This window comes from Cynocephalus volans, chromosome 13, assembly GCF_027409185.1.
Source record: "Cynocephalus volans isolate mCynVol1 chromosome 13, mCynVol1.pri, whole genome shotgun sequence".
Classification (NCBI taxonomy): domain Eukaryota; kingdom Metazoa; phylum Chordata; class Mammalia; order Dermoptera; family Cynocephalidae; genus Cynocephalus; species Cynocephalus volans.
This window is the reverse complement of record NC_084472.1, coordinates 12,396,397-12,417,940: the sequence shown is the minus strand read 5'-3', so window position 1 is coordinate 12,417,940 and position 21,544 is coordinate 12,396,397.

Below are 21,544 nucleotides of genomic sequence, written 5' to 3'. Positions count from 1 at the left end.
TATAAATGTCATGAAACTTTGCATATCAAATAACAAAACATCAAAATATATGAAGCACAAACTTCAAGAAACAATAAGAATCAACAAAAATATAAAAAGTGAAAATACAGCTTTCTCATTTAGTATTAAGAAAAACTAAGAAAAAAAGGAGGATAAAATAACACAATTTAAAAGGTCAAATATGTATGTATTAAAGTTTACGTATGAAAAAATGAAAGAAAGGATGCTTTCTTTGCTCTCAGCAAGATTTTGGGGGGCTGGCTGGTTAGCTCAGTTGGTTAGAGCGCAGTGTTGTAACAGGAAGGTCAAGGGTTCAGCTCCCCATACTGGCCAGCCTCAAAAGAAAAGAAAAAAAAAAAGTTTGGGTAGAGGGGACAAAGAAGTTGTTTGGCTTTGCATTTATGCATCTTTATGTATTGTTACACTTAATAGAGCATACATGTACTGCTTTTATAATATGAATAGAGAAAATTTTAAAGTCTATAAACCTACATATATTTTAAAATCTATACTCTGAACTAACCTTCTTTGTAAGCACTAATAAATAATTACTTCAATTCACTGCAAATATTTTGCCACAAAGAAAGCCTCAAAAATATTCCCAAAGAAAGAATATATTCTACTTTCCCTGGCAGCCATGTAATAAAAAATGCAATAAAAGAGAAAAGCAGTAATAAAAGCAAGGGAGTAAAACAAACTACAACAACTTGCAAACCTTAAACAATGATTAGTAGAAAACAATAATAATAATAATGGCAAGATTAATAATACAGATAAAAACACAAAGCAAAGTTAAGGCTATACCAAGAGAAAAATTCATGGCCTCCAATGCCTTTATTCCTTATTAAGAAAATATAGGAATTATTCAATAAGCAAATAATAGAAGAGTTTAAAAAAGGATGACAACAATAGTCTCAAAAAAAGCAGAAAGAATAGCAATAAAATAAATTAATGAATTAGAAGACTTGTTAAATAGCTCTAACCAGTTCTTGGAACACAAGAACAAAACCGAAACCTATCCTACAAACAGAACACCTGCTAGCTAGGCTAGTCACGGGAGTCACTGGAGAAAGCCTAAATACACAAAGAACAAGAAAGGAGAAAACCTAAACCGGCCCTCCAGGCCACCCCATTAATCTGTAACTCCTGGTAAGGTCTCCATTTTTTCAGGTGTTTCATTTGTGAAGCCACAACTGAGGAGACTCTGCCATCAACTCTGACAGAGGAAAATTCTGAGAAATGAGTCAGGACTAAAACAACAGTCATGTTAACATGAAGTCCTCAGGGCAGGATGTCTCTGTGGTGTGGTTTAAGACTGAGACACACAGCAGTTAGTAAACCAGTGGAAGCTGACTTAGAGCAGCAGACTCTGTCGTGGAGAAAGAGCAAATCCCCATTTGCTTGGCTGCCAATCACCCAAACACTCTCACATGCACAGTTTGAAATGAAGAATGAAGCTGCAATTGACATGACCCAGCAATAGGGAGGTGTCTACCCAAAAGCAAACAAAAGAACTCCTGCCAGATTCTTTTTTTTTTTTTTTTTTTTCTTCTTTTGGTGTTGACCTGTACAGGGATCTGAACCCTTGACCTTGGTGTTATAACACCTGCACTCTAACCAGCTGAGCTAACTAGCCAGCCCCCTGCCACATTCTCACTTCAGAATATGATGTCAGAATAGTATTTTCTTGTTGGGAAAATATGATTTCATTCAGCCACATGTTGGCAGGTTTTTCTGTTCATTGATTCTCCCATCACTTCTGTTTCTTTATAGTTGATGAATTATGTGGTATGTGTGCATAAGTGAAGTCCTTGTTATTTCATTTCTTTCCTTTTTCTTTATTAATTTTAATAGTCATGATGATAAAGATCAGCAAAAACAAATCCATTCTAGGAAAATGCCACTTTCTTCCATGAGTAGCATACTCACTGACCTTTTCTCTGTATAATTTCATTAAGGTTAACAACACAGGGCTGGCTGGTTAGCTCAGTTGGTTGGAGTGTGATGTTATAACACCAAGGTCAAGGGTTTGGATCCCCTTACCAGCCAGCCACCTAAAACAAACAAACCACACAAAATGTATATGCCTTTCTTCACGGGATAAAAATCAATGTTTTTCTTGTATCATTGTAAAACTGAGGCTCAATTCATAATTATTTTGTGTGTATAGTACATAGGTCTATCTATGAGAAAAAAATATTTGAAGGAAATCAATTCTAGATAGAATCTGAACAGATTTTACTTTATGTAATGCATCTTAATATTTAAATACATTTGTGGTTAAAATTCTAAGAATTTTGGTTGTTTAGAATTTAAAATTTCATTACCAATTTTTTGCTTAGCGCATTGTAGTCAGAGGATGTGCTCTGTGTAATTTCTGCTTTTAAATTTTATCAATATTTTCTTTGTAGCATAATAATAAACTCCATTGACATTGGGGAAAAAGTAAGTTCTTCATTAAAAAAGTACCCAATTTGATACATAGCTACTCAAGTAAGTTTGTTAATTTTATTACTATAGCCTCTAGAGTCTAGTTTATTTATTGCTTATATAATTTGAGAGTCTCATATCAAAGGCTGAGAATGATATCTTAAAATAGTTTACAAATGTGGTATTCTACTCATTTCATCTTCAGCTTTAAATTTTGATGCTGTTTCCAGATACATGAAGTGTGGCCTCTATTAATGTATTTAATAGTGGTTTCCTTTCAAGAGCAGCTGGGTTCATGGCTGTGGCAAAGGCAAAATAAACTTTTAATTTCATAGTGTTCTGTATTATCTCTGCTTCTCAACCATTTATTGTTTCTATTTTTCAAAGGTAGAGGCTTTTTGTAAGGCTTTTTGCTTTGATTTCTCCTTTGTATGATATTATTAACAGTATTATTACTGTTGCTTTATGTATTTATTTTTTGTTTATAATTGTCTCATAGATCTTTGGCCATCTTTTAGTGTTTGTATCAGAAACTGTATGATTATTCAATATTAGAAAATTTATTACTTTAGTGTGTTATATTAATAGTCCAATAAGTTTTTTTGTGTTTTTTTTTTTAAGTAGCATATGTAAGAAAGCCTTCCATAACATTTGGCATTTGTATTTTAAGTGTTAGAAAACTAGGGAAAGAAAGTACCTTTAGTCTTTTCTGTTACGTATTTTTTTGTTTTTTGTTTTTGTTTTTGTTTCTGTTTTTTTGGCAGCTGGCTGGTATGGGGATCTGAACCCTTGACCTTGGTGTTATCAAGACTGTGCTCTAGGGTTTCTGGTCCATATGGCAGAATAGACAGTCCCCAGCATCACTGTCTCCCACAAATCAACCAATTTACAAGTATAAAAAGCAACAACAGTCAAGCTGGGGCCACTAGAGCTTGAGTTCATGAAGGTGGAGAAGCCATGATAAGAGAAAGAAAAAACCACTCCCACTGTTTCAAATCCCAGGCATTTCCAGACTGGAGCTGCTGAGCACATGGAGCAGGAGCTGGCAAAAGCCACAGTTGTGCCCTTCAGATAGAGTTGCTTGGAGGCAGCAGGGAAGAAGAGGGCCTTGGTGGTCCCCAGGCCAGCAAGACCACTAACAGGGTTCCTGTGAACCCACATAGGAACAAGGAGCCACAACAACTGAAAAAAAGGAGCCACTCAGAGGCCGGTGAGTCATCTCAAGGGACCAGCAGTGCACAGCTCATCCCATAGGAAGTGTTTGGAGCACAGTCAGTGGGGGAGACGGGCTACTGGGAGAACACTGGGGCACAGCAGGAACAGCTGACCTGCCCCCCAATTGGTGTAGGACCACTCAGAGGAGACTGGTCAGGAATATAAAATTGCATGTGATGAAGTTTGATGAAAAGACTCAGGCCCAAATCAGGGTTTCTACACAACCCAGGTGCACTGGATTTCACTAAAACTGGAAGTACCTATAAAATCAACCATTAAAACGTGAGCTGCACAAAAAGCCTTCCCTACGGACTCAGCAGCAAAGCAGCAATTTACTAAATCACACAACTTAAGTACTGGTCCCAACAGAAAGTTCCCCCATTTTAGAAGTAAGCAAAGGACAAAAATTAGTTCTGGCCCAGGCGCACTGCCAGAGCCTTGGTGCCCACCTGGGGACCTGAGGTATGGAGCCAGGGACCAGACTCCCCTCCCACAACCAGGCACACCACCAACACCAAGGAGCATGCCAAAACATCACCTCCGTGTGGGTGGCCCACCACAGCCACCACAATAACCACAGCTTTCACGAAAGCAGCTAGATGCCACAACCACCACGCAGATGGTCCACCAGCCACTGGAGTGCATTGACACAGGGAAAGTCACCAGCAGAGATCAAAGATAAGAGAATGTCTCTCTCCACAAAGTGTATTCCAGAGTGACAGGAGAAGCATCTTCTCTACGATAATATTGGGGGACCTGAACATACCTCTCAGCTTTGGACAGATCATGTAGGCAACAAATCAACAGAGTAACCAATACTCTTTCAGAAGGAGAGAAGAAATCTAGGGTTATTTGAGGGGGGAGGGGAGATGGAGAGGGGATAGAGAGAGATTGGACAAGGGGCATAAAGAATAAGTACTATTTGTAACAATATATATGCTAGTAATATTGACTTGATCAACATATGTCAATGTTGAACCCCAAAATATGTACAATTAATTATGATTCAATAAAAATTTTTTTTAAAAAAAGACTGTGCTCTAACCAACTGAGCTAACTAGCCAGCCCTCTGTTATGTATTTTTAATGTTATTCTAATAAATACCATATAGTTGGAGTTGGATGTTGCCTTTCAAGTCAGTCTGAGAATAGTTGTCTTTTCATACAGAGTTTAATCAACTTATACTCATTCTTATCACTGATAATAGTGATCTTTCTTGTTTTATCTTGTTTTATAACTGATTTTAAAATTCTACTAGTGATTCTCTTTGAGATGTTCATGTAAATCAGCATTTCTCTAAATGACAAAGCCAAAAGTTAACTGGTGCTCTCCCCAACTCTCCACCCCCAGTCAAGATAAGGAGCATAACAGACTCTGCAGTTCTTAACAGCTAAGTGTTCCTTGGTCTTTGTAACTCATGTGTTTAAATCTAAATTATGGTTACTTTATTATTTTAATAGTATATGTCTTTTCCTTGCATGAACATATATGCAAAAATTCTTAATAAAATATTAGCCAATAGAATCCAGCAATAGATAAAAAGGATAATATATCCTCACCAAATATGCAAGCTTAGCCTACTATTCCAAAAAATAAATGAATGCAATTCACCATATTAATGACAACAATGCAAAAGGGAGAAATACCATATGAACATTTCAAAAGATACAAAGGAAGGCAAATGACATGAATGACTGATCTTTTGCTATAGTCCCACTGATCGCTGAGGCTCTGTTCTTTTTTTTTTTTTTAGCCTATTTTGTCTCTGTTCAGATGGTTATTTCTTTTGTTCTATCTTTAAATTCACTGAATCTTCACTCTGTCACCTCCATTCTGTTTATTGAGCCCATCTGTGATTTTTAAAAATTTTGGTTATTGTACTTATATATTTCAGTGCTCCCCAGTTAAAGTAACAATACGGGATTAAAATATCGAAACGTACACAGGCAAAGAGATTGGAAGAGGAACCATAAACAGGCAACAGATGTCCCCTAACATTTACAATGTGGGAAACTTAGGAAGGTCTTAGTCCATTCGGGCTGCTATAACAAAATACCTTGGACTGGGTAATTTATAAACAAGAGAAATTTGTTGCTCACGGTTCTGAGCCTGGGAAGTCCAAGATCAAGGAGCCAGCTGATCTGGTGTCTGGTGAGGACTCGCCCTTTGCTTTCGAGAGGGAGCTTTCTCACTGTCCTCATATTGGGAAAGGGTGGGAGAGTGCTCTCAGGCCTCTTTCATAAGGACACTAACCCCACTCAGGAGGCAAGAGCCATCATGACCTAATCACCTCCCAAAGTCCCCACCTCTGGATACCATTACTTTGGGGGTTAGGTTTCAACATATGAATTTGAGTGGGAGACACAAACATTTAGACCGTAACAGAAGGAGTTTTTACTACCTTAGTGGAGAATATGGATCTGCTCCTAACCATGGCAGAGCAGGATATCAGTGAGAAGTAAGGCAATTGTCTCTAGAGAAACTGAGAGGATCAGGCCTCGGAGGTACCAGGAAAGGCCTTGTGGAATATGGGTGTCTTCAAGAAGGGCCTGAGATCTGGGATCCAGTCTAGGATCATGTATTGCATTTAATGCCATGTAGCTTTAGTTCCATTCAGTCTCAAAAAGTTCTGCTGTCCGCCCCACTTTTTTTTCTTTTAAGATACACTGTGTTAAGACTCCAGGCCTATTGTTTCATAGGCTGTCTCAGAATTAAATTCAGATTATTCACTTTGGCCTGGGTGGTAGTGTGTTCTCAGTGCATTATACCAGCAGGTATATCATGTCAGTTTGTGCTAACGTCAGGGATGTCATGTTTGATCATTTGGTTAAGGTGTTGTGTGCCAGAGATCCTCATTTCATCTCTGCCATTAATAAACAATCTGTGGGATGGTATCTAGATAGAATGCATATCGCCTGGTCCCAGCAATTTTCACCAATGGTTTTAGCATCCATTGTTGATAGTTGCCCAAGTCAGTTGTTAAATTGGTTAAATAATAATAATTTTCTACATCAGTCATTCCTTCTATATTTATTAGCTGGGATTCTTCTGTAAATAAGAGCCTCTCCCCACCCCATCTTTTGTTGGAGGATCCTGGACTCCTGGATTCTGTTTTAATTCAATTTGTTTTAATCCATTACTATTATTGTTGTTGTTATTATTATTATTTTGAGGCTCAAATTATTCCAGACTTGGCCAGCAGAAGCCTCTTCTAGTAGGCTCCCGTGTTCCTTTGACTTGTCCCCATGTAATTTTGAACACTTTCTTATATTAGGGGACGACATTGATCCAGGCTTACCTTGTACTGTCCCTGTCCCAAACCTGAAATCAGCCATTTCTCCAGGCAGCCCTGGTTTCTTTCAGTGGGAATGGTATTTGGATTAATGTGTTATATTGTTTAAAAAGTTACTTTTGGCTAGTTCAGAGAACTGTGATAATTTACTCCCTGATCTTCCTTTTCTATCATACATTGATTACTATATGCAGCAGTACCCCCTTAAGCAGCAGTTTTTCCTTCTGCAGTTGCAGTTACCTGTGGTCAACCGCAGTCCAAAAATAATAAATAGGAAATCCACAAATTAGGAAAACAATTCATAAATCTTAAGCTGAGCACCATTTTGAGTAGCATGATGAAATCTCGCACTGTCCTGCTGCATCCTGCCCAGGCTGTGAATCATCCCTTTGTCCGGTGTTTCCACCTGTGGACAACCCTCGCCCATTTATCACTTAGTAGCACTCTGCGTGATCAGATTGATTGTCTCAGGATCACAGTGCTTGTGTTCAAGTGACCCTCACTTGACTTCATGATGGCCCCAAAGCACAACAGGTAGTGATGTGGCAGGTCAGATATGCCAAAGAGAAGCCCTCAAGTGCTTCCTTTAAGTGAAAAGGTGAAAGTTCTTGACTTAATAAGGAAAGGAAAAAATCGTATGCTGAGGTTCCTGAGATCTACAGTGAGAATGAATCTTTTATCTGTGAAATCATGAAGAAGGAAAAAGAAATTCGTGCTAGTTTACACAGTGAGTGATAAGTACTGAGTTAGATTTTAAAAAGGCCTTAAATTTGTGGATAAAAAACAGAAACAGAAACATGCTCCGATTGACAGCAGCTGGGTTCAGGCATCCACTGGGGTCTTGGAACATATTTCTGCGGATAAGGGGGGACTACTGCAGTTGCAAATTATAGGAGTAATTTCCAACAATTGTTTTTAATGTTTATCATTAGCCAATATGTTGTCCTTAAAGTAGTTTGTATAGCTTTTATAAAAAGTTGGTTTATAGGTTTAAAATAGATTATTCAAAGCAATGAGATACAGAGGAAGTTTTTTAAAAATCTTACTATTCCAAATGAATAATTTTAGTACATGATCTTGAAGTTTCCTTCTAAATTAAAATGACATGATTTTGAAATGAATGGCAGCGACCTCTACTGGAGCTGATCATGTATTACTTTATTGAATGATTCATTGAATGTGACACGAGACAATTATTTCTGGCACATTGAGGTATTGTCTGTCTAATGTAGTGGCTTAGCCGTTTGCAGTGCGTGACAAACCCTTCCTAAATGCTGAGTCATGACAGCAGTTGTACAAACTCTTGTTCATGGTTTTATACTTCTAAATATTTAACGCATGTGCCGCTCCGCCCAATCCGCCTTGTTTTATCTGCAACTTGTGGATGCTGCCGCAGTCCCCGGCTGCTCCTCAGATCCTGTGGTTGGATTCTGCGTCCCTCAAGCTAAGCTGCCAGAGTGCGCTATGCATTTCCAGAAGCACCAAAAGATGAATAATTCTCTGGTAAATCCTGGCTCCACTTGTGTATTGCCTTCTGCATGGCTCTGTGTATAGACCTCCAGACCTAGAGATGGCCCCAGAGTCTATTTTCGCCTAAGGAGTTTTCTACAGTCTGATGACTACCTGTCTGCCCTCAGAGCCCTGGGGTGGGGGAGAACCAGGACCCAAGGTGCGGTAATAACAGGGGAAGTGGAAGCTCCACAGAGACCACACGCCCTGTAGTGCCGGCGCACGACCCAGCAGGTAGGCCTCGCCACCACCACCCTACTCCATCCGCAGACCTGCCGAGTGCATGCTGACCAGAGAGGTGGCTCCCGGAGAGGCCCAAGACCCGAGGCAACCACACACACAAGGCACTAGTGGCCAACCGAGCAGACACTGAGGCAGCCATACCAAATTGGCAGCCCCAGCAACATCCTAGCCAGACAATAGTGTCAAACCAGTGGACTGTGAAATCCCCTGCCACAATGATTAGACATCAAAGGAAAGATACCAGAAATATGAAAAATCAAGAAAGTACACCACCAAATGGTAATAACTCTCAAGCTCTAGATCCTATAGAACAAGAAGCCCTTGAAAAGCCTGACAAGGAATTTCGAGTGATAATTCTAAGGAAACTAAATGAGATACAAGAAAACCCAGCTAGACAACATGATGAAATGAGGAAAAGTATACAAGACCTGAAAGAAGAAGTGTACAAGTAAATCAATGCCCTGAAAAAGAATGTAGCAGAGCTTGCCAAGCTGAAGAATTCATTCAACGAAATAAAAAACACGACAGAGAGCTTAACCAGCAGGCTTGCTGAAGCAGAAGAGAGAACTTCTGACCATGAAGATGGGCTGTTTGAAATAACACAGGCAGACAAAAAAAAAAAGAAAAAAAGAAAAAAGAATTAAAAGCGTTGAAGAAAATCTAAGAGCGATATCAGACAAACTTAAGCGCTCCAATATCCAAGTCATGGGTATTCCAGAAGGGGAGGAAAAAGGAGATTGCGTTGAAAACATATTCAACAAAATAGTGGCAGAAAACTTCCCAGGTATTGGAAAAGACACAGATCTTTAGATTCAGGAAGCTGAAAGATCCCCAAGCATATTCAACTCATAAAGGTCTTCTCCAAGACATGTTAGAGTCAAATTGGCAAAACTCAAAGACAAAGAGAGAATCTTAAAAGCTGCAAGAGAGAAGCATCAAATCACCTATAAGGGAGCCCAAATCAGGCTAACATCAGACTTTTCATCACAAACCCTAAAAACCAGAAAGGAATGGGATGATATATTCAAAATACTAAAAGACAGAGATTGCCAGCCAAGAATACTCTACCCTGCAAGGCTATCCTTCCAAAATGAAGGGCAAATAGTATATTTCTCTGACAAACAAAAACTGCAGGAGTTCACTAACACACAACTACCCTTACAAGAAATTCTCAAGGGAGTACTGGGTTTGGCACCTGAAAAATAACTACCACTGCCATAAAAACGCAAGAAAAATCAAAACCCACTAGTATAATAAAAATGGCAACAACAAAGAGAAAAAAAAGTTTATCTACAATGCAAGGAACCAAATAATACAGAAAACAAACAGAAAATCAGAAAGAAAGGAACAAAAGGCACCTAAGACATCCAAACAAAAATCAATAAAATGCTAGGATTAAATCAACACTTTTCAATAACAACTCTTAATGTAAAAGGCTTAACTTCCCCAATCAAAAGACACAGACTGGCTGACTGGATTAAAAAGGAGGACCCAACTATATGCTGCCTTTAAGAGACCTACATCACCTATAAAGACTCACACAGACTAAGAGTGAAAGGATGGAAAAAGATTTACCATGCAAACAGAAATGAAAAATGAGCTAGAGTAGCTATTCTTATATCTGATAAAATAGACTTTAAACTAAAAGCCATAACAAGAGATAATGAGGGACACTACATAATGATAAAAGGACTGATCCACCAAGAAGACATAACAATCATAAATATATATGCACTCATTGTCGGAGCAGCCAGATTTATAAAGCAAACTCTATTAGACCTAAAGAAGGAAATGGACACTAATACCATAATAGCAGGGGACCTGAACACCCCACTGTCAATATTAGACAGATCATCTAGGCAAAGAATCAGTAGAGAAACACAAGATCTAAACAACATTCTAGACCAATTGGACTTGGCAGATATTTACAGAACATTCTATCCAACAACCTCAGAATATTCATTCTTCTCATCAGCACATGGATCATTTTCCAGGATAGATCACATGTTAGGTCACAAATCAAGTCTCAACAAATTCAAAAAAACTGGAATTTTCCCATGTATTTTTTCAGACCACAATGGATTAAAATTAGAAATCAATAACAAATGAAATTCCGGAAACTATACAAACACATTGAAATTAAACAGCACTCTACTTAATGACATATAGGTCCAAGAAGAAATCAAACAGGAAATCAAAAAATTTATTGAAACTAATGAAAATAATGATACATCATACCAAAACCTGTGGGATACTGCAAAAGCAGTACTAAGGGGGAAATTTATCACATTAAATGCTTACTTCAGAAGAATGGAAAGATGGCAAGTGAACAACCTAACACTTCACCTTAAAGAACTAGAAAAACAAGAACAATCCAAACCCAAAGTTAGCAGATGGAATGAAATCATTAAGATCAGAGCAGAACTTAATGAAATTGAAACCCAAAAAATGATACAAAAGATCAATGAATCAAAAAGTTGGTTTTTTGAAAAGATAAATAAAATTGACAAACAGTTAGCATGGCTAACTAAAAAAAGAAGAGAGAAGATCCAAATAAAAATTAGAAATGAAAAAAGGTGATATTACAACTGATACATCTGAAATACAAGGAATCATTCAAGACTACTATAAACAACTATATGCCAACAAATTTGAAAATCTGGAGGAAATGGATAAATTTCTGGACACACACAAGCTACCAAAACTGAGCCAAGAAGATGTAGAAAATCTGAACAGACCAATTACAATAAAGGAGATTGAAGCTGTTATCAGAAGGCTCCCAACAAAGAAAATCCCAGGACCAGATGGATTCACAGCAGAATTTTACCAAACATTCAAAGAGGAATTGACACCAATTCTCTACAAACTACTCCAAAAGATTGAAACAGAGTCAATTCTCCCAAACTCATTCTGTGAAGCAAATATCACTTTGATACGAAAACCAGGTAAAGATACAACTAAAAAAGAAAACTGCAGGCTGATATCCTTGATGAATATAGATGCAAAAATCCTCAATAAAATACTAGCTAACAGAATACAGCAACACATATGTAAAATTATATACCACGATCAAGTGGGATTCATCCCAGGGATGCAAGGTTGGTTCAACATATGCAAATCAATAAATGTGATACACCATATCAATAAAATCAAACACAAAGACCATATGATCATCTCTATAGGTGCTGAAAAAGCATTTGATAAAATTCAACATTCATTCATGACAAAGACCCTCTATAAGTTAGGTATAGAGGGAAAGTATCTCAACATAATTAAAGCCATATATGAGAAACCCACTGCCAATATCATCCTGAATGGGGAAAAGCTGAAAGCTTTTCCTTTAAGAACAGGAACTAGACAAGGATGCCCACTCTCACCACTCCTATTCAAAATAGTGTGGGAAGTACTAGCCAGAGCAACCAGAGAAGAGAAGGAAATAAAGGGCATCCAGATTGCAAAAGATAAAGTCAAACTCTCCCTGTTTGCAGATGACATGATCCTATATATGGACTGGCCTAAAGCCTCTACAAAAAAACTCTTGGAGTTGATAAATGATTTCAGCAAAGTAGCAGAATACAAAATCAACACACAAAAATCAGTAGCATCTCTATTCTCCAATAGTGGACATGCAGAAAGAGAAATCAAGAAAGCTTTCCTATTTACAATAGCCACCAAAAAAATAAAATATTTAGGAACTGAGTTAACCAAGGATGTGAAAAATCTCTATAATGAGAACTACAAACCACTGCTTAGAGAGGATACAAGAAGACGGAAAGATATCCCATGCTCTTGGATTGGAAGAATCAACATAGTGAAAATGTCCATACTACCTAAAGTGATATACAAATTCAATGCAATCCCCATCAAAATTCCAATGACATTTTTCTCAGAAATGGAAAAAACTATCCAGACATTTATATGGAATAACAAAAGACCATGCATAGCCAAAGCAATTCTGAACAAAAAAAAAAAAATGAAGCTGGAGGCATAACACTACCTGACTTTAAACTATACTACAAAGCTATAATAATCAAAACAGCATGGTACTGGCATAAAAAGAGACACACTGATCAATGGAATAGAATAGAGAATCCAGAAATCATCCCACACACCTACAGCCATCTGATCTTTGACAAAGGCACCAAGCCTATACACTGGGGAAGAGACTGCCTCTTCAGCAAATGGTGCTGGGATAACTGGATATCAATATGCAGGAGAATGAAACTAGAGCCATACCTCTCACCATATACTAAAATGAAGTCAAAATGGATTAAAGAATGAAATATAAAACAATAAAACTTCTGTGAAACAATAAAACTTCTCAAAGAAAACATAGGAGAAACACTTCAGGAAGTAGGACTGGACACAGTCTTCATGAATATGACCCCAAAAGCATGGGCAACCAAAGGAAAAATAAACAAATGGGATTATGTCAAACTAAAAAGCTTCTGCATAGCAAAAGAAACAATTAACAGAGTTAAAAGACCACCAACAGAGTGGGAGAAAATATTTGCAAAATATACATCTGACAAAGGATTAATATCCAGAATATACAAGGAACTGAAACAACTTTACAAGAAAAAAACAAGCAACCCAATTAAAAAATGGGCAAAGAGCTAAGTAGGCATTTCTCTAAGGAAGATATACAAATGGCCAACAGATGTATGAAAAAATGCTCAACATCACTCAGCCTCCGGGAAATGCAAATCAAAACTACACTGAGATACCACCTCACCCCAGTTAGGATGGCTAAAATCCAAAAGACCCTGAACGATAAATGCTGGTGAGGTTGCAGAGGAAAAGGAACTCTCATACTTTGTTGGTGGGACTGCAAAATGGTGCAGCCTCTATGGAAAATGGTATGGCGGTTCCTCAAACAATTGCAGATAGACCTACCATATGACCCAGCTATCCCACTGCTGGGAATATACCCAGAGGAATGGAAATCATCAAGTCGAAGGTATACCTGTTCCCCAATGTTCATCGCAGCACTCTTTACAATAGCCAAGAGTTGGAACCATTACAAATGTCCATCATCAGATGAGTGGATACGGATAATGTGGTATATCTACACAATGGAATACTACTCAGCTATAAAAAAGAATGAAATGCTGCCATTTGCAAAGACATGGATGGACCTAGAGAGAATTATATTAAGAGAAACAAGTCAGGCACAGAAAGAGAAATATCACATGTTCTCACTTATTTGTGGGAGCTAAAAATAAATAAATAAATACACAAACAACGGGCGGGAGGGGAAGAAGACACAACAATTACAATTCTTCGAAGTTGATATGACAAGTGAACAGATATGAGGTTGTTGGGAGGGAGGAGGGAGAGGGAGGAAGGAGGGAGGTTTCGGTGATGGCTACAATAATCAACCACATTGTATATCGACAAAATAAACTGAAATTTAAAAATAAATAAATAAATATTTAAATATTTAAACATTTAATAATACAATATCAGAAATTTACCCCTTGCCCATGTTACTTTTGTGTGTTGGGGGAGGAGGAACGAGGGGAAGTATTGATCCCTAAATGCAAGGAGAAAAACATTTTTTCAGTTCTTTAGAAAATTTATCACTGCTACAGATGTATATGGATCTAGAATCCTTCTCTTTTAAGGTCCATTTAAGCTTGAAAAGGGTATGTTTTTGTTTGTTTGTTTTATTAAGGTAAAATATACATAACAAAAGTTACCATTTGAACCATTTTTAGGTGTAACACTTCATTAAGTACACTCGCACTGTTAGGAAACTCAGAGGTGTGGTTGTAGGCTGCAGGCCTTTCCATATTCACGTCTATTTTGGGTTGTGTCAATCACAAGGGAGAGGCTATTTGAATACTGCTTTATTATTGTCCATATGGAACAGAAACAGGAGTAAAGGTATATAATATTTCATCCAGTGAGAAAAAAATACTACATTTATTTCTTATGAAATAAGAAAAACTTACAGAGAAATAACTTTTTGCTATATAGACCTACGTAAAAATAGACAGCTAAAAAGCTTTTTGAAACTAATATATAAAGGGCAAAATATGATATAAACAATCTACAAAATATAATAATAATGAGATAGTAATATGAATGACAAAAAAGCAAAAATTTATTGTGCTTTATTATATGTCAAGCATTGCTTGGCATGGAAGCACTTTATTTCTATTATATTATTTAATCCTCATAACAATCCTCTGAGGTAGACACTGGTAGATCAGAGAAGCTGTCAGTGTTAAGTTCATAACCGCAGCCAGATTTCATAAGCTGGGCTTAGACCCTGTTGCCATTTAATTGCTGTGTACCTTTGGGAGAGTTACTGAACCTCTCTGTGCCTTAGTTTTCTTAGGATCTGAAAAACTCAAAAAGTGTATCAACAGGGAAATTTTAAATAAATTATGATGTAGTGACTCAAAGTAGTGTTTCGCAGCAGTAAAAAAAAAAAAAAAAATGGCATATTCCGATCCTCTTTAAGGTATAATTTACAGACAGAAATTCATCATTTTTGATATTTAATTCTATGAGTTTTGATTTGCTAACTGCTTCCACAATCAAAATATAGAGAATTTCATCACCCTCCAAAAAATTCTACATGCCTATTATAAACAATCCCTGGCCCCAACTCTCAGGGGATTTTGAACAGAACATTTTCAATCGTAAAGAACAAAATCCCTAAAGTAAACAGACCCTATTTTCTAAATCACCAGAAATATTTTTAGAAATAGTCACTAAAACTGAAACTAGAAGCATAAATACAGAGCAGGTACTAGAAACACACGTAGAGATCTAATGGATCTGTGTCTACGCCAAGGTCCTTTCAGTGATATGAGGTGGTTTCATGCCCACCTTTTACAACCACCATTACTGGTGGGTGGGGCGCCCAGACTGGAGCAACTCCCTGCCCCTGGGTCACCTGGAGAGTGTGTGCTGCTGAGATTGAGGCACCATCAGAATCATGACACTGAGTAAAGGGAGAGACTGTTCCTTGAAAGGAAGGAATGCTGGGCAGAGGTAAATGACCACTTCCACTACAATGTTCAAGTACACAAATTCAACGTAAGTTAACTCTTGTGAACTTGCACAAATCCCTTCAGATCTCTGGGCCAGATTTTCTCTTTGGTAAAAGAATGATCAGAAGTCTACACTCACTTTAAGAAGTATGTATCTAATGCACATCAATTTCTTTTTTCCAGCTGGGCAGCTGGCCAGTACAGGGATTGAACCCTGGACCTTGGAGTTACCAGCACCGCGCTCTCACCAACTGAGCTAATGGCCAGCCCTCACATCAATCTTTAAATCTGACAACCTTTGCGAGGTCAGCCTCAGAAAAACCTATATGCCTATGTCTTATTCCAAAAAATGTCCCACCATGTCCTCACTGAGAAATTATGATTACAGGTATAAACAACTTTATGTTAATTCTTCGGGGACCTCCAGATGATACGGAGACGTCATTACAGGTGACTGCTATGGTCTGACACAGCCCCTGCAGAGGGGTTCTGGCTGAGGAGGGGTCATCATGTACCCCCCACAGCGTGCAAGCCACAGGAGGCTGTAACCTCTGAGCCAGCCTCGAGGCCACCAGGCACAAGTGACTCCGCTTCATGATCCATCGCCCACCCTAAGGCTGAAGGGAGTCGCATGTCATCTGACGTGCCCCAGGCAGGCAGGGGCAGAGAGTCTTCACACCTCTCAGAATGAGGGGGCAGGACAACAGGAAGGCTCCCCCAAAAGGAGTTTAATTCCTGTGTCCCCAGGGAGGACCTGCCCACAGACACCTAGACGCACTGTTTGCTTTAGGCAGAACCCCCGGCAAGATTCGAGAAGCCCAGTGGCTGACCCCTGGACAGCATGCTTATGGTTGTGACTCCGGTATGTGGATTAAAAGCCTGGTGCAAAGTCACACAAACTTTGTCAAAAAAAAAAAAAAAAAAGCTTCCTGGAACTTGGACATTCAAAAGTGAGGCCAACATCAAGCAAATCCGGATGTCGGAACCCAGCAATGTCATGTGTGCTTGGGTTTTTTTGATGCTTCCCATCTTGAGCTTCTTTTTGCAGACAGCATCTGGTCATGTGGCTTGGAAGAAAGCTGCCACTATCCTCGGATTCTTTCTCCCCGTTTGGTGATCAGAACAGACTATTTAAGACCAATTCAGAGCAGCTGAAGCACTGTCAGCCAAATGAGCAGGAGTGGCTAAAGCAGACCCGCTCAACACATGGTGAGAGGTGGCTCCCCAGACCAATGACAGTGACAGTGATCACCTCAAACAATAACAAATGTCATTCACAGCGCCAGAGAATATCAAGAGGCTGGTGCTAAACATAAGCAAGACTCTGACTGAGCCTGTTCAACAGAAGTGAGAGGAGGGACATCAAAACGAGTGGGTGTCCTGCAACAGGCTGTCACAGAAGTGTGCCACGTAGGAGGGGAAAACCTAGTTCTGTAAACTCAGGGAAGTAGTAAGCTCCATGAGGGCAGAGATGTGATGTTTCTCGTGCTGTCTCCAGCTCTTAGGACGACGGTGCTCCATGGAGCACATGGGAACAATCTGCCTAAAAAATGAATAAAACAAGTGGTATTTGACCTGACTCTGGACAGATGAGGAGTGATCCAGGCAGTGTCAGCATTGGCAAATAGGTTTGAGACCTTTGTATTAACAGTATTAAAACATTTTGAGATGTTTGAGGTGATTCCCCCACCCTTACCCCTAGAGAGGTGCTGGGAGAAAAAACTGTGTTTAAAATGCTGTCTCTGGTGGTAGCATGGACTACAGAAATGACTTCAAAAAGTGAGCAAACATGATTATCCGAACGATTGTTCTGGAATACCCTCTGTAGCACTCCTTTGTGATGTTCATCAAATATTTCTTGGCCTCCATTCTCCAGACACATGGTCTGGTTGCAAGTCTCTGCTCCACTCCCATGGACATTTAGGTGTGGCCACATGACTTACTTTACCCCCAACATGTGAAAGGCCACAACAGCAACGTCAGCGAGCAGGGTCCCCACCCAACCATCAATGGATGTGTAGCAAGAAATACACCTTTGTGTTAAAGCCACAATACACCTTCACACCCCATCGCTTCATTTAATCCTCAAGGAAGCCCTGTGAGGTTGGTGTTATTCCAACGTTACAAATAAGGAAACTGAGGTTTGCTCATAACCAACACACCTCTGGAGCTGTGACCTCCCACACACGGCCACCAGCCACGTGTGTAGGTTACATGTGGGTGTTGAGCACATAAAACATGGCTGGTTTGAACTTAGATGCACTGTAGATGTAAAACACACCCCAGATTCAAAACTGGTATGAAAAAAGGATGTAAAATATCTCATTAGTAGTTTATATTGATTACATGATGAACTCACAATATTTTAGATACATTGGATTAAATAAAACATATTCTTAAAATTAATTCCATCTGTTTATTTTTGTTTTTTAAAATAGAGACACTAAAAATGTAAAAGTACATAGCTTGCATTTGTAATTTTTGTAATACTCATATTTCTATCGGATGGCACTGCTTTACAGCTTACAGGCTGAGGAAGCAAAGACTAGCTTTTCTGAATCTAAATTCAATTTTCTTTCTAGCATACATTCCTTCCCTCTTAGAGCGAATTCATCTGGCAAAGGTGGTTTGACCGGCTGCTTATTTAAATTTATTTATTCATGGATTCCTACAACAAATATTTACTGAACAGTTACTGTATGCAAAGCTCTGTAGGAGGGTGCTAGGGTTTTGCTCTGCCCTGAACTCAGTCCCACTGAGGACAAAAGTCCTGTGCTTGAAAGCTGATAAATGGCCAAGTTTGAAGGTAAATGAGATGCTAAGTAAAAGGCCATTCAGGAAGAGGAAAGTGAACTGGCTTGGAATAGTAAAAAAAAGCCTATGTGAAGGCATAGGGCCCCAGCTTTAAAATGCAAGTTACTCCTCGAACTTTCTCTAATAATCAACAATCCATGTAAACTCAGCAAGTCTGTACATTAACCCATTTCTACCCTTCTACTTGTTGATACTTTAAAATGAACTCAGTCACCTTAGATGCAGGTACTTACCACTGGGGAAAAAACACTGAGGAATTCTGCTTAATTTTGTCCCAATTAGGCTGATCAAAACAATCACACAGATGCCATATTTCACAAGTAAAAATAACTGGACGATTCTAATATTTTATTCTTCAGTGATTAATTACTAAAGGGAAAATGAAATCTAAAATGTGATCTGATGAACCCTTATCGCATTTTCATTTCTAATGATTCACAGTGCTCACGTCAGACTCTTTGATTTTCATATCATCTTTTAATTAAATCTTGGGTGCAATGAGCCACTTTCTTTGTCTTTTATAAGCAAGTCCTCCGTGCCAGTAATTTTCACAGGGTGATCTGCTGTCAAAGCACACCAGAACACCTGGGATCACTGTCAGTATTGGACACCACTTGCCCCACCCTAGGATTCAGGGAGCGTGGCCTGAGAGTCTGTATTTCTACCAGGTGATTCCTATGTGTGCTAAAGTTGGAGAAGTATTGCAGTTAGTCTAGGGTATAAACAACTTGGTCTCTTGCATTCTCCCTGACAAGATCAAAGGGCAGGAGGGGTAAGAGCTAGGAAATATTTTGAAAGGCCTCCAGCAGTCAAGGGGAGTGGAGAGGATTATTCATAACCCTTTGATGCCAAGAAAATCTGGAACTTCTGAAGCTGTGGGCTAATGCGTCTTGCATTAGTAAGCTGGCATGCAGGAAAGCCCTCCACCCACCATGCAGGGGCACACAGAGTCTTGGCATCCCTTACATAAAACAAAGTTGGGATTTTCAGACCTGTGAATTCCCACTTTTTTTGTCTGAAAGTAAGCAAAATGGTTATATTATTTTCTTTCTTCAAGATTGGTGAGTGTACCTGGTAATTTTTCTTAATGGCATAATGGCAATTTTTCTTAATGGCTGGAGGGGTATTGAACAAATGTTTCAGGAAAAGGGAATTGGCTAAAGACCGTTCCTTCCTGGAGAGAACAGGCTGCTGCCTGTTAGCAGTTGCTTCAGCCTTTTACTTGCTGTGGCACAATCCAGCGTTCTGAGAGGGTTCAGAGCTCCTTTAGGGTGCAGATGTAGTTTGGATTCTCTTTAATTTTTTTCTTTTTCTTTTTCTTTTCTTTTCTTTTCTTTTCTTTTTTTTTTTTTTTTTTTTTGATGGCTTGTCAGGATGGGGATCCTAACCCTTGACCTTGGTGTTATAACAACATACTCTAACCAACTGAGCTAACCAGTCAGCCCCTTGGATTCCCTTTACATTGGAGCATTGCTTGGATCTGGACACTTGTTTTTTAACGTTTTGCTTTGAATTAATTAATTTTAGACTCACATGAAGTTGCAAAAATAGTACAGTGAATTCCTGTGTGCCTTTCCCCTGGCTTCCCTCAGTGATAACATCTTGCATAACCACAGCAGACTATCAAAACCTGGAATTTGAAATTTATGCAATATTATTAGCTACACAACAGACTTGGCTAGTGCTATGGTCTGAATGTTTGTGTCCTCCCAAAATTCTTATGTTGAAACCTATCTCTACACTTGATCTTAGCCAAAAGGCAGAGAAGCTTGATCCTATCTCGAAGGCATTAGAATTAAGAGGTGAGTCCTTCAGGAGCTGATTAGGTCATGAAGCTGGAGTCCTCATCAGTGGGATTTGTACCCTTGTAAGAGGGAGCATGTTTGCCCCTTTCCCCGAGTGAAGACATAGCAAGAAGGCGTCATCTATGAGGAACAAGCCCTCACCAGACACTGAATCTGCTGGTGCCTTGATCTTGAACTTCCCAGCCTCTAGAACTGTAACAAATAAATTTCTGTTGTTTATAAGTTATCCAGTCTAAGGTATTTTGTTATAGCAGCCTGAACAGACAAGGTCAGCCACTTTTGTGTGGTATCTAGGCAAGAAGGCTCAGGAAAACCATGAGAAGCATCTAGTATTGATCCACACTGGATATGTGCTCAGCACGCATGAAACATGAGTTTGGCTGCAAACTCCACTGGCATTTCTCAAGAGCAGCCTTAGTGCCCTGTGGGAGGTGGTAGCATTTTCTTTTCCATAAGAGTTATCCATGGCATCTCCTATCCATGCAAGTGATTTTCAGTTCAAGTTTTCTAAGGGCTGTAAACACGTATCAAAGAGCCAGCTGTTTATTTTACATGTAGACACCTGGAAAAGTTTGTGGAAAAATAGAATTGAAAGATACTATGAACTTTTCCATGGATGTTTTGAAGTACCCTTGTATTAAACTAGTTTTAGTATGCTGCCTTTTGCCTTGAATTTAATAAATACAATTTCTCATATTTCTATGGTATTTTGTTATTATTATTATTATTATTATTATTATTTTGGCCCTTGGCCAAAGTGGGGATCCAAACCCTTGACCTTGGTGTTATAACACTATGCTCTAACCAACTGTCTATGAGGTAATGATTACATTAACTACCCTGACCCCATCAATAGACAACATATACATGTATCAAAACATCAGATTGGACCCCATAAGTATGTGCAATTACAACGTGTCACTTAAAATAAAATTTTAAGAAACAAAATAATGGTGTGTCTTATGTTCAATGGCATCTTAGATATGGTTATTTTAAATTTCCAAAAGCTCGTTTTTTTCTGAAAAAAAATTTTGGTAATATCCTGTTCTGTTTCATAGATTAAAATATTGCTCATCTCTTTGAGAACATTAATGATTTTTTTTGAAGTTTTCATTTCTATGTACAGTATAGGTTTCCTCTGAATTCCTTTTTTCCCCACTGATGTTTAGGACTGAACCTCTCCTATAAGAAATTCCCCCCTTACTTGTTTGATAGTCACTGACACCCTG